The sequence below is a fragment of the Protomyctophum parallelum genome (assembly GCF_964188405.1).
Source record: "Protomyctophum parallelum genome assembly, chromosome: 16".
Taxonomy (NCBI): Eukaryota; Metazoa; Chordata; class Actinopteri; order Myctophiformes; family Myctophidae; genus Protomyctophum; species Protomyctophum parallelum.
The window spans coordinates 29,807,109-29,819,874 of NC_139711.1; the positions used below are offsets into that span (position 1 = coordinate 29,807,109).

Below are 12,766 nucleotides of genomic sequence, written 5' to 3' on the forward strand. Positions count from 1 at the left end.
GTCCCATTTCACAAGTTTTCAAAATGTGACAAAATCTTTCTAAAATACTATAAATAGTATAAATAAGTTTACAATGCAACGTGATGCGATGTGTTGTGAGCTTGTGGATCAGCACTCTTTTGAATTTTGATGTATAGGTATAAGTAATAAAAAATTGCAAGGTAATTAGTAACTAAAGCTGTTAGATAACTGTAGTGGAGTGAAAAGTACAATATTTAACTCAGATGTGTGGAGTAGAAGTGGAAAGTATCGAAAAATGGAAATACTCAAGTAAAAAAAAATAAGTTTAGTATTTACAATAGTTACTTCCCACCACTGCTCAGATGAACAGATAAAATGACACTGCGGATATGTATTTTTTATGTGTATAGTTCTACGTTAGGTTTAGCTAAAGCTTTGATTCGAAGGATAACACCACAGTAATCCGTTTGTCCTCAGGCACCCGAGCTTAGAGAATTGCCTAATAGTCCACGTACCCTATCTCCCAAATGTCAGATAAAAAAAAAACATGACAAAAAAGCAACTTTGTCGGATAAGCAATTAAAAGAGAACTAGGTTTGCATTCTTGGCAGAAATAACCATATTTGAACTGGGGATCCCCAAAATAACCATATTTGAACTGGGGACCACCCAAAATAACTATATTTGAATTTTGAACTGGGGATCCCCCCAAAATAATCATATTTGAACTGGGGACCCAAAATCATGGACCCCCCCGCCACACACACACACACTTGGATTTGTATAGGCGTTTGCATTAAATTTAGTTTTACTCTGTTCCACAGGTAAAAATTATAAAAAATATATAAAAATATATAACAACGCCTCGCCCAAAATAGCCAATCTACAAGCTCACAACACCTCGCAAGGTGAGTCATTGTGAGCTTGTAGATAGCCTTTTTCTTTTATTATTTGACAATTTGGCCAATGTTTGACCAGTTGTTATTGTACATTTTTAGTGTTAGATGGTTCCCAGAGACATTTTATAAGTTCTACAGTTGTACTTCAACAACGAGTACAGTACCGAGTACAGTATTGCATCCCAGGACCCCCAGAGGGTGACATGATTGCGTCCTTTCTCAATTTAGTGAGTCTAATGGCTCGTACACAGTACACACTGCACGATATTTGCTCCGATTATGCTGTCGGGGACCATTTTTGGCGCTCACCGACAAAACTCCCGATCTGACGCAAGATCGGGCATTGATTGCCAAGGTTTTACTCGCTGTGTGTGAAAGGCTCTGCGAGAAGATATAGCGCAGATAAAAGTGCTCATCGACGCCTTCCCGACCGTTTCTGAATATCAAGCAGGGTTGATATTTGGCTCTGTAGCCGACCGACAGTATGAAATGGGTTGCGATCGCGTCCAGAGAAGTCCTGTATTACAGCCAATGAGAGCACAGGACAGCTGTGCTCACTGACACTGTCTTCTGTCGTGTCGACTGTATCGATAGATGATCAGATAATATATATAACCTTTATTCCTTGGGTAAATCCCTGTCCTGTCCATGCAAGCTATATTAGCCCAATGTTGCTGTTAAATAGTCTATAAAACCAACTTATTTCACTTGAATAATGTTGAATTGTTGATAAAACCGCATCGGAGCAAACTGTTGGACCTTGTGCGCTTGTGTGTGTGTGTGTGTGTGTGTGTGTGTGTGTTTGCACACAGAGACGGAGAGTTATTTCATGAAAATCAAGATTTAACGTCATGTCTCGCTGCAGCCCACGTAGGCTACACGCTGCCTGTCACAAACATTTCGCCGTGTAGCCTGGCTATTCCTGTGTGTGTGGCATGCACGGATCAGAGAGAGAGGCGCCTGTGTCGGTCTCGCGCTTGTATCACGGATTCACGGCATCCTGCACATGCGTGAGATGTCAAAATGAATTGGAATAAAAAACAAATGATGTAGCCTATATCGGGTCTGGATCGCATCTTGGTGAACTCTTGCAGTTCACCAAGCCTAGTCGGCGACCAATCGTTTAGTGTGAAAGCCACAACGATATAATGAGTCGATAAAAAAAAAAAAGACTGTAGTGTGAAATACATAACGATCTGATGACTCGCCGACAACTTTAAAACTCCTCCAGTGTGTAGGGGCCATAAGGATGCAGGATGCAGCCTATTTGCATTCACTGCAGAGTAATGGTCTCGTTTCATTTAATTTATTATTGTTTTGCGCCTGCGTGCAGCCATTCACTTCCTTATTTACGGGCAGACGAATCTTGCCATTATCACTGTCCATGGTTTTGATCAGAACACCAATGTTCTATCCTAATTTCTGACTTAAAGGTATATTCAGTGATTTCACTTATTTCAAATATCACTTATTTTTTTGTTTTGTTGTGATAATACTCCCTACTATAGAGTGTGCTGGCCATATAAGGAGTTCCTCCCTGTCCCCAGTTAACCCCTGGGGGTCAAAAAACCTTAGGTTTCGTTTTTGACTCTCTATCCTGATTGGACGAAAGGCTGGGTCCCACAGCCAAAAACGAAACCTAAGGTTTTTTGAGTGAAATCACTGAATATACCTTTAACCGAGCATCTCGTAAAGAGAGATCAGAAGTGGTAGTGCGAGGTAGTAATGAAACATTATACCTCTCGGTTTTGGGGGGAAATGGAAGGCGGGGCCTTCCAGAGTAAAATCTGCCCATCTGCTTGGCACTCTAGCGCCTTCATTCTGAAAAATTCCCTGGCAAAAGTAGTGTTAAAAGGATACATAGTGCTGCTAAAAATTTTAACACGATTTGGATAACACTGAGAAAACATGTGCCAAACTGTCCGTGGTGACCTGCCCTAATTTCATTTGTGCAGAGTTGTGTGTTCATGTGAATCCAAAATGATGAAATGATTCCAGTGCGTGGGAAGAGTTTTGATCTCGTCTTGCATATTACACAGATAATGAAGAGTCTGTGTGGGCGGGGTCCCATGCTGCTTACTGTAGATATCTTCATATTGAATCTAACACATTAAGATCTATGGATAATCTCAAAAGTGTCACTAGAGCCTGATCGATAACAATGTATTGGTGTACGATGTTTATCCGGATTTTGGAGAGAATGCCAAAGTGTTGACCTATATTTTGTTTTTAAAGTTCAAAATCCATTCTAATCCATCTAATGCTGAGCTTGTATCTGCACGCTGTGCCTACAAACTGAGCTTGTAGATTTGCAAACTTCTGAAAAGTTTCTCAAAATATGGGTGCCATGTTGAAAGGTGCAAACAAATTGATTCAAATTGTGAATAATAGAGCGCCGGAGTCCTGACGTCATCCCCTGGTTCCAAGGGGTTTGTGGACATTTTCTCTATGGAGAATAACATGAGAATAACATAAAATCGTCTCATATAAGAATTGTGGTCTAAAAATAAACAAACTGTCTCTGCGATATTGTCAATACTGTAGGTGTCTCTGTATCGTTTACAACAGTCAGTCAGTCAGTCATATTTGATAGAGTCTGTTTCTAACGAAAATGTAACCGTCAGTCACATTTTCTGACTGTCGATTATTCATATCCATATGAGTGAAATGGCCAGGATGATTTGTTTATTTTTCAAACACAGTTCTTATGAGGTAATATAAAATCCCCCTATGGGTAATATAATACAAATAAAAAAGTAGGCCTATACACAAACCCGTGAAATTAGAGCCCTCTATACCGATATTGACGTCAAACTGGTGGGCGTTAAGATCTGCATAACTGCATATAGCCTACTGCGATTTGATGCGATGTGATCGTGCAGACAAGCCAACACCAACCCAGGACTCCTGGGGCCTGTTTCACGAAACTTGGATTAACTAATCCAGGATTTAGGCCAAAACCAGGCTTTTTCAATCCTGGTCTTTACAGCCTGGTTTATTCCGTTCCACTAAAGCCAAGCGAGGCTCAGAATTGGCGGATTTGGCGAGCCGGGATCAGCAAGCCTGGCTGAATAGATAGCCTGACTTTTTGTCTCTAGACCCATTCTGTAGAACACAGATTTACTGATCCTTCTTCTTCATGCGGTATTATGGCAGTTTGCATCCTTAATAGTTGCATTACTGCCCCCTTTTGTATATCTCAGTATCTTTACTAATCTATTCAAGACTTACTGATACTGCTGCTGTAATTAAAGAGAACATACTCTCAATAGTGGATAGACTGAATGATTAACTACCCCAAAAATATAGTTTACATTTACCACTACTATTAACTTAAAACAGAATTCTTAATATTGTAAGCATAATGATATTGTCGCATTGTGATATTTGGCCATAACTCCCTCCTCTGAGGGAGCTACCTTTGGGGAAGGGGGTTGTTGTCCAGACAGGGGGGCCAGACTGGTGAACTGTGGGTCATGGGTTCAATAGTGGGTGAAATGTTACAATGGTAATATGTTGTAAAACAATGAGTAATGGTAATATTTAGTGTTTTTCACTTTTACAAAAAAAAAAATATATATATAATATAATATAATAATTATTCTTAACCGTGCACTTGCACGACATCAAACCTATTCTGGGGAACATTCACCAAAAGCAGCTGATCTACAAGCTCACAAGCCGTCATGATGTTGTGCAGCCTATATATTTTGGTTATTTGATTTTATATAGTGCTTAAATTAGTCCTTTAATGCAGACCGATACAAATAAGGCAACATAAACCCATAATAATTGAATAAGTCGGGAAAGCATCATTGGTTTGTGATCAGTTTGACTGCTTAAGTTAAATAACTCAGAAACTACAAAACATTTCAAAGTAAAAAGTTCCAGCATCTGTCTCCACAGTAAACTGAATTTTACAGTGTGAATGGAGTTTCTAGGTGAAAGTGATTTTTTGACATGCCACTATCTGCCTATAAATGTCTCAAATTTGAAAGCACTACATTTCTAAAACTATGAAACATTTCAAAGATTCCTTTTCAGGCAAACATGTCCACCGTAAGATGAACCTAAGTAGGCTAGAATGGGGTTGCTAGGTGTAAGTATGTAGGACTAGTAGCATGCCAAAGTTTGTGCTATTGCCATTGTGTGCATTGAATGCACTCAATGAATGCATTGAATGCATTGGGCGTTTAATGAACAGTAAAGACATCAGGATTAGGTTAAACCTGGCTGTTAGCCTGGTCCGGAGCAGGCTAAATCCAAAGCATTAGTTTCCATGGTAACTAATGTAGCATCACTTTCATGAAACCGAATCAGGCCTCAACATATCCAGGTTAACTGGTTAAATTAATCTGGCAAGATTAACCAGCTTTCATGAAACCGGTTAATCGCTGATCCACGATATATTAAACCAGGATATGTGTTAAATCCCGGCTTAATCTCTAATCCAAGTTTCGTGAAACAGGCCCCTGGATGCCCTCCACACGCTCCTGTCTAGTATCAGCATCTGGAGCTCTGCAGTGTGCCATAGCTCTGCTGGCACGCCACAGTGCGTCCACACATAAGTAGCGTGCATAAGTAGCGTGCCCCTTGCCCGTGCGACTTGGGTTGGCTCCCACAGTAGTCTGGAATCTAGCTTTAAGAAATCTTGAAAATATTTTTTCATATTTTAAAAAACACACATTGTATATCATTGCATGATTGTATTGTGTTCCCGTCGGGCAGAAACCACATTTGAACATGTTATCTTGTTTGTCACACAAAAGTTGTGAAGATCTACAAGCTCACACTGTGTGCTGTCACACTATGCCCCCACACACACACAGCATATTCTAGAACCTGTACTGTAGCTCTCCCACTGTGTGTGATAGTGGGGTTTGTTTGAGGAGCGCTTGGCCATTACAGTAAATTGTATTTCCATTTCCGGCTGCAGCCAAAACTCTGGTTGAATTTATTGTCAGTGTAGTACCATAATGCTGCTGCTGCTGCTGAATGCCGCAGCTGTCGGATATCCCGGCTAAATGGACCCTCAGATCCCCTCACAGCGGCAGAGACAAATCAATCCTCAGCACCAGACTGGCGGCCATGAATTAACTAGAAGCACACTGACTGGAATCATTTCTATCCCCTCATCTCATCCCATTCCACCGGCCGTCCAAGTAAACAGGTTTGTTATGATGGCTGAGGAAAAGACATAATGTTTATCTCTCCTCTGTTGCCTTCATCAGTCTGTCTCTGTAAAAAGGCTGTCAAACCTCTCATCTGTATACCCTCCTTCTTATTCTGTCTTCACCCTGCTTCCTCCCTAAATGCAGTGAACGGAAATCCTCCAAAAAACAGATTATTTCTCCAATTCATATTGCATTTTGTTGGAAATCCTGATTTGTCAACTTTGCAACGGGGTACAACTTGCAAGGATCGTGCATTCGTGGAATGAGCAACACAGCCATGATGGCGACAAGTTATTTATATGAACCCAGTTCATTGTGTTTCCTCCTCTATTGTCAAGGGGTATTGTCTTATTCTGTTAAACACTTTTACTGCCCAGGATGTAAGTCCCTGTCTTTCGTTTTCAAGCCCATCTGTTGACTGCCCCAGACAGAGATCTCCGTCTTTTAATGCTTTTTAATTGTTTGATATCGCACTATAATATCACACTACAGTCTAGGAGCGTCTACTCTAATGTGCAACTTTCGAAACCACTTCCGGTTGGTCCATCATCAAAAGTGTTCATGTCCATGATATAAATGTACAGAGATCTCCATGAGTCTTCAAATGGGGGTCTGGGACCCCTAGGGGGTCCTCAGAGTTACTACAGGAGGGCCACCAAACCTTTGTGTGATAGGAACAAAAATAAGTTAACAAAATGTATTAACCAGTTGAGCCCTAGCATATACTGGGGGACCATTTGCCAAACAATTGCCGATTTACAATCGGTTGATTCTAGAGTACACATTGCACCATTATGATCACAGTCATGTAATAATTAGGGAATTACATTGTGAAACACCATGAATCAAACACACGCCCACCTGTGGGGTCACTATGGTGATGCTTGTATAACAGCAGGTTCAATTAGCAGTCATCACCAATTATAGTTCATTAGCCTCCTTCCTTACCCTTCCTTCCTACCGATAATTTAAACTGAAAAATCAGAACAGAATGTCCATTGCCTGACTGTGCTTCATGAGATAAAAGTGTGCTCTATGGAGCGCAGATCCCTGCCTACCCAGGACTGTATTGCAAGCCTTTTATAGCGCCATCATGATGAGGCTGGTTTGAAACATGTGGGCTGCCAGACCGGTTTGAAACATGTGCGATACCAGGCCTTCCTTGGGCTACTGGGAGTGTGCGTGAAAAGTGTCACCCCATATCGACACATGATTTCTGGCATGTCATGCCAAAATGGGCCTCTCCTGCAAACATGGAAATGAAATTGCACCAAATGGAATGAAATATGACAAATCTAACGTATAACGATGTGTAGAGTTGTAGCAAAAATGTGTTTAGCAAAAATCGGCCTCATGGCGCTGCTAACAGCCAATCAGTCCAGCGATGCCGAAGAATAGCCGTTCACAGACGGACAGACAGACGCGCAGGAGCAGAAATGAAATCCCTCGCCTTAGGGCCTAAGGCGAGGGAATGCAGCGAAGCTCGCACAATTTTCTAAATCAGGTTTATAATCATTTTTTTGGCCGACAACTGTGGAAAAATATATTATTCTTATATTTTGATATATTAAAGATGTCCCTCCTGTGTGAATAGGATAGGATAGGTTATGTGTACGCTACTGTATTTTAACATAAGTCATAATGGTGGTACCCGGAGAGCAAAAATCTCTCTGAGGTGCAGGTACTTGGGGGGGGGGGGGGGAAGGTTGAGAACCACTGCCTTAGGCCATTCCAGTCTGCCATGCAGGGATAAAAAGTTAAACTAATCGGGTCACTGTGGAAGACTGTACATTATACAGAGGACACTGTGCACATCTTGTACCTGTATTTATCATTTGCCACAAGAGCATTCAGGACAGCAGACATCGTTCTCATATTCTAAGCACACAGTTTGTCTTTTCAGGACTGCAGACATCGTTCACATAAGCGCACAGTATGCCTGCTGAGAACCATGGATGGCCATTGTTGTCTTTCAACGAAACCAACACAGGGTATAATATACCCTGTGTATTAGGGTATTACACTATACATTCGGACACCACTACAAAAAGGTCTATTCAGTATGGGAATGTTACCATATTATTCTCAGTACAGTGCATAGTGATAGGTGTCTTTTTGGGATCGTAGACAGTGCCCACATCATCTCAGAACAAGAGCTTTCAGGACTGCGGATAGTGCTCACGTCATCTCAACTCATTGTGTCTGTTCAGGACAATGGACAGTTCCTCAGGAGAGATGAATCAGTAAAGGCCTTTTGTAAGCGTTACTCACACAGCAGCTTCTATAAAAAGCCCTAATGGCCCTTACTGCTGGAGGTAAGAATGCATTGTCCTGCTCTGCAGCGTAATGGACAATGACACCCACATTACGAGGAAGGGCAAGTGGGCTGATTGGCTTCTAAGAGGCTGGAGAGAATACCCACCTACATTTAATTCAAATGGATAGAATTACATCCAGCTTTTCTCTGGAGAGAAGGATTTCTTCTGCCCTACTGTAACTAATCAGAAGTGCTTTGTTCACTTCCACTCAAAATAAATTAATTAAATTAAATTATATTGAAAATCACTACAACATTAAGACTTCATAAGGCTTAATATTGTACATATTGCACAGCTATACACATATTGTGTACAGCTACCGTATATGCATGCTCTGAGTTTTACAGTGGTTAAGACTGTATGGGCTATATCTTGCGCCACCCCTTAACCCTTATCCCTAAACTAATTTACCATGTTTTACCTTTTAACCTTTTAAAATAGTTCAAATAGCCGATCTCACAATGTCTCAATGTAGATCGGCTAGTTGAACCATTTTAAAATGTTTTTCAAAATTATAAAAAAAAAATCACACCAGTGTGAACCAAGTGGTGCAACTCCCGTCTATTGGTTCTCTGTATCGTTCCAATTTGTATCGTTCCAATTTCTTCTCTGTATCGTTTGCATCCAGCAGGTGGCAGCCATGTCACATACTTCTCTCGTTCCAATTTCACGCATGCGCACACCACTCGTGCTCACACAGGTACACACATCACAAACAGGTACACAGGTACACGGACATTGCTGGACGTATAAGTGGTTGCACCACTTAAAAATGGCAAACTAGTTTAGGGATAAGGGATAAGGGTGGCGCAAGATGGAGCCCTATGTGTTTTATAAATATTTAACCAATATAAAGAATTAACAGGAGTTTGTGACAAAATAGTAACTACATTGGATCCATTGGAAAACGGATTATTTTTAGATCAAGGGTCATCAACAGGGGGTCTGGGACCGCTAGGGGGTCCTCAAGAGTTACTACAGGGGCTCCTCCAAATCTTTGTGGGATTCTGTGGGGAGTGAGGAGAATATTTTCCAAAAATAACCGATCTGAGTGAGGGAGAGAGCCACCCGGTTAATGAACGCCCAATAAATTCACCATTATTGACTGTTATGCTAACGAGCGGCAGCTAACGATATGATCGTATCAAAACATGGATTAAAGAATATAAACCCTGGAAAACGTAGCCTACGGTTATGGCAGGCTAGACGATTAATTTAATTATGCCGGGCTCCGTGTTAACACAACTCTCAGACATTTCTACTTCTCATGTTGAAGCTGCTATAAGCTAATTTTGGTATTCAGACAGCCAGCAATGGGTAGAACGCTCCCAAAATGTTTTGTCTCTGTGACACATCTAGGGGCTGCAATCTGCATTCAAAGATTTTCCTAGAAGATTTGTCATTGGTCGATTTGCCTGTCTGCTTCCTGATTGGTTAGTCTTTGTGACAGGGTTTTTTTTTTTTACCAATGACAAAGCTTCTAGGAACATCTTGGAATGCAGATTGCGGCCCCTAGATGTGTCACAGAGACTCCATTTTGGGGGGGGGGAGAGTTCTACCCATTGCTAGCTGTCTGAAAAAAATTAAATAAAATTAAGTCATGAAAATGTTGACATATCACTGCTTATAGCAGCTTAGATGAGCAGCGATTAACACACCTAGCAAAAAGAAATTCTGTATGCACAGAGAAGTCGATGTCCGACAATGCAAGCATATTTACGTGAGTATTGTCGCACGCATGCTCGTTTCGTGTACACGCCCTTGACTGACTAGACCTGGATTCTGTTGACCTTTTTTTACGCTTGCGTTGTTGCACCCCTCTTGAGCAGACCTGTCGTTGATCCAGGCGACAGCATCTGCGTTAATCGATGCCCATCTGAAAGTACCTTTATAGTTAATTTTATACTCGATCATGGCGTGTTGTGGGCTTATCTGCTATTTTTGCTGCCAAGACGCCACCGTATTATGACGACGTGTAAATAAGGCTTTTGTGGGATTCAATATCGGCAATGTGATGTCAGGCAGAAAGCATATTTGTTTTCCATTAACAGTTTGACTGTTTTTTACGATTAACCCGCATTTTAATCAACCCCCCTTCACTGCCGAGATTGTTGTATTACCTTTAGAGCATACGCTGAATTATTTGGGCTTTTAATCCGCGAAAATCCATCAAAAAAAGCTCCCGTGGTTTGTTATGATCTGTGTGTAGCATCCACCATCTTGGTGCACCCGGAAGACGCACACAAGATTGGTTTCAATGAGGCGTTGCATCCAATGCATTTCCATTGGCCTCAATTTCCCAGAAGCCCTAGCAGCCCACAGCATGTGACGATTTCCGGTTACGTCATCACAGCGGAGGCATCCAGTCTCATACTCCGCGACGAAGACGGATTTTCTTTTGATTCATTACATTACGGCGGATTAAACACATAAAACAAAAGGCGGGTATGTCCGATACGGCAGCGACATTAACCTGGAGTAATCCATTCAAGGCACGGAAACTGTTAAAGATGTTTATTGTCACTGTATTCAGAATACAGTCTGAAACGCAGGTTTCATACTGGAGGATAAAGGCTCATTGGAGCCCTCATATGAACCAACGTCCAATGCGAGGAGGCACCTTTGAAAGGTGGCACAGTTGATCTGCTTTGGGCCGCCAAGCATTTGAATTTGGCAGATAGCATACAGTGCAACCGGGAGGGTGGCTGGTGGTGGTCGGAACCATCCGGCACATGTCAGCGGCAGATAAGAGAGAGAGGCGGCAGAGGTGTCCTAACGGTACCTCTGTGACATCTCATTGGTTCAGCTGATTTTCACAACGAATTAGACGCAGCCCATTTCATCTTATGTACCGACGAGTTTGGAGGTGGGAGCGTGTGTGCGCCAGTATGTGTGTGTGTGTGTGTGTGTGTGTGTAGTCTGCATACTTGTATTACTGTACTTGTGAGGGCCAAATATCCCACAATTATATTGTGAGGCTAATTATAACAAAATTAAAAACTTTATTCAGAGTTAGGCTTACCCTGGGTGGAGTTAGGTTAGGTTATTTAGAGGTTAAGGTTTAGAGTTTTATGTACAGCTAGCCCTAAAACATTTTGAAACATTTAGATACCCTCTATCAGTGAGGCTCACGTTATTATAAAATGTCATTATATTATGTACAATTTGTACATGTATTCTTACTTGCACAGGCTTGCACGTATACTGTACTTGGCTTGTGCACATAGGGAGTGTGGGATCTTCGTTTGATCTCTCTCCTCTGTGTCAGATCTCCCAGTCGTCCCAGCCCTGGTTAAGATTTTAATTGAGAGCAGCTGCTTGGCCTTTTCTCAACATGTGCTGTTGTGTGGCATGTTCCGCAGTAGGAACAGCAATGTTGGCTAATTAAGTTAGTCACCTGGGTTAGGGCTCCGCGAGCAGCCAGCTTTCTGTCACTACGGAAGCAAGGGGTCGACAGCTTTATATGCACTGTAAGACCCTGGGCCAATTACTAGAGGACAAGAGAGGCAGCAAAGCAAGAAACCATTTCATTTGCGGGTACACATTGTGTATATAAAATTATGCACGCAGCCACGCACGCACACACTCACGCACGCAAACACAGAAGGGTGACAAATTAAAGGAAAACCGTGAAAAAGTGGAGATAGAAAAAATGCATCGATACAGGTAGATTGCATGATACAATTAACATCCTCTTACAGTATGTATCCTGACATTGTGTGTAGCACAGTAGATTAAGTCATCTCAGTAAACCTAGAAAGTGCTCTCCATCAGGCACACACATTTTAAGACAGTTAGGCCTATAGCCAGTTGCAATGGAATATGACAACTATGGCAGATACATCCGATACGTGATTACATGACTTAAGATATATACGTGAGTTCTGGACAAAATTTGTAGGAGATGTACTGTAGGGGAAAGTGTGTTCTTAAGAAATCACAAAATGGTGGAAAATCAGGTGGAAATGGGCTTACAAAGTTTCACACCTACCGGTCCAACAGTGCAGGAGATTAGCTGTTCACAGCAGCGGCGTCAACTCCGCGGGTGCTCAGGCGCAGAAGCACCCACGGGCAAAATAATAAGCGGCGCCAATATCAATATGCAGTATGCACCCACTGTCCTGACTGAAATTGGGGGCTGCACCCACCGCCGTTATAGGAACCTGACGCCTCTGGTTCACAGACACACTGATGGATAGGCTGACAGGAGCAAAAGCATAAAGTCTCCGGCCTGGCGGAGACTATAAATAAATGCTCCTGAACTGCTGCCTTTTGGCCCGTGAATGAGGACAGGACACTAATGAAGTCAGTTGAATGGCCACTGATTTGAGATTCGAGTCACAGAAACACACCGGCAGAAACCAAACTAATAGACCTGATCTCTATACAGTACTTCAGCTCCCTTGAGGCAAAT

At 42.0% G+C, this 12,766-nt stretch overlaps 1 protein-coding gene across 1 annotated transcript in view; it reads left to right on the forward strand.

Annotated features, from left to right (window-relative positions):
- The window catches only part of frmpd3 (FERM and PDZ domain containing 3), a 189,113-nt gene that overhangs the window by 57,123 nt on the left and 119,224 nt on the right, over positions 1 to 12,766 (forward strand). The gene's annotated exons all lie outside the window — the stretch shown is intronic.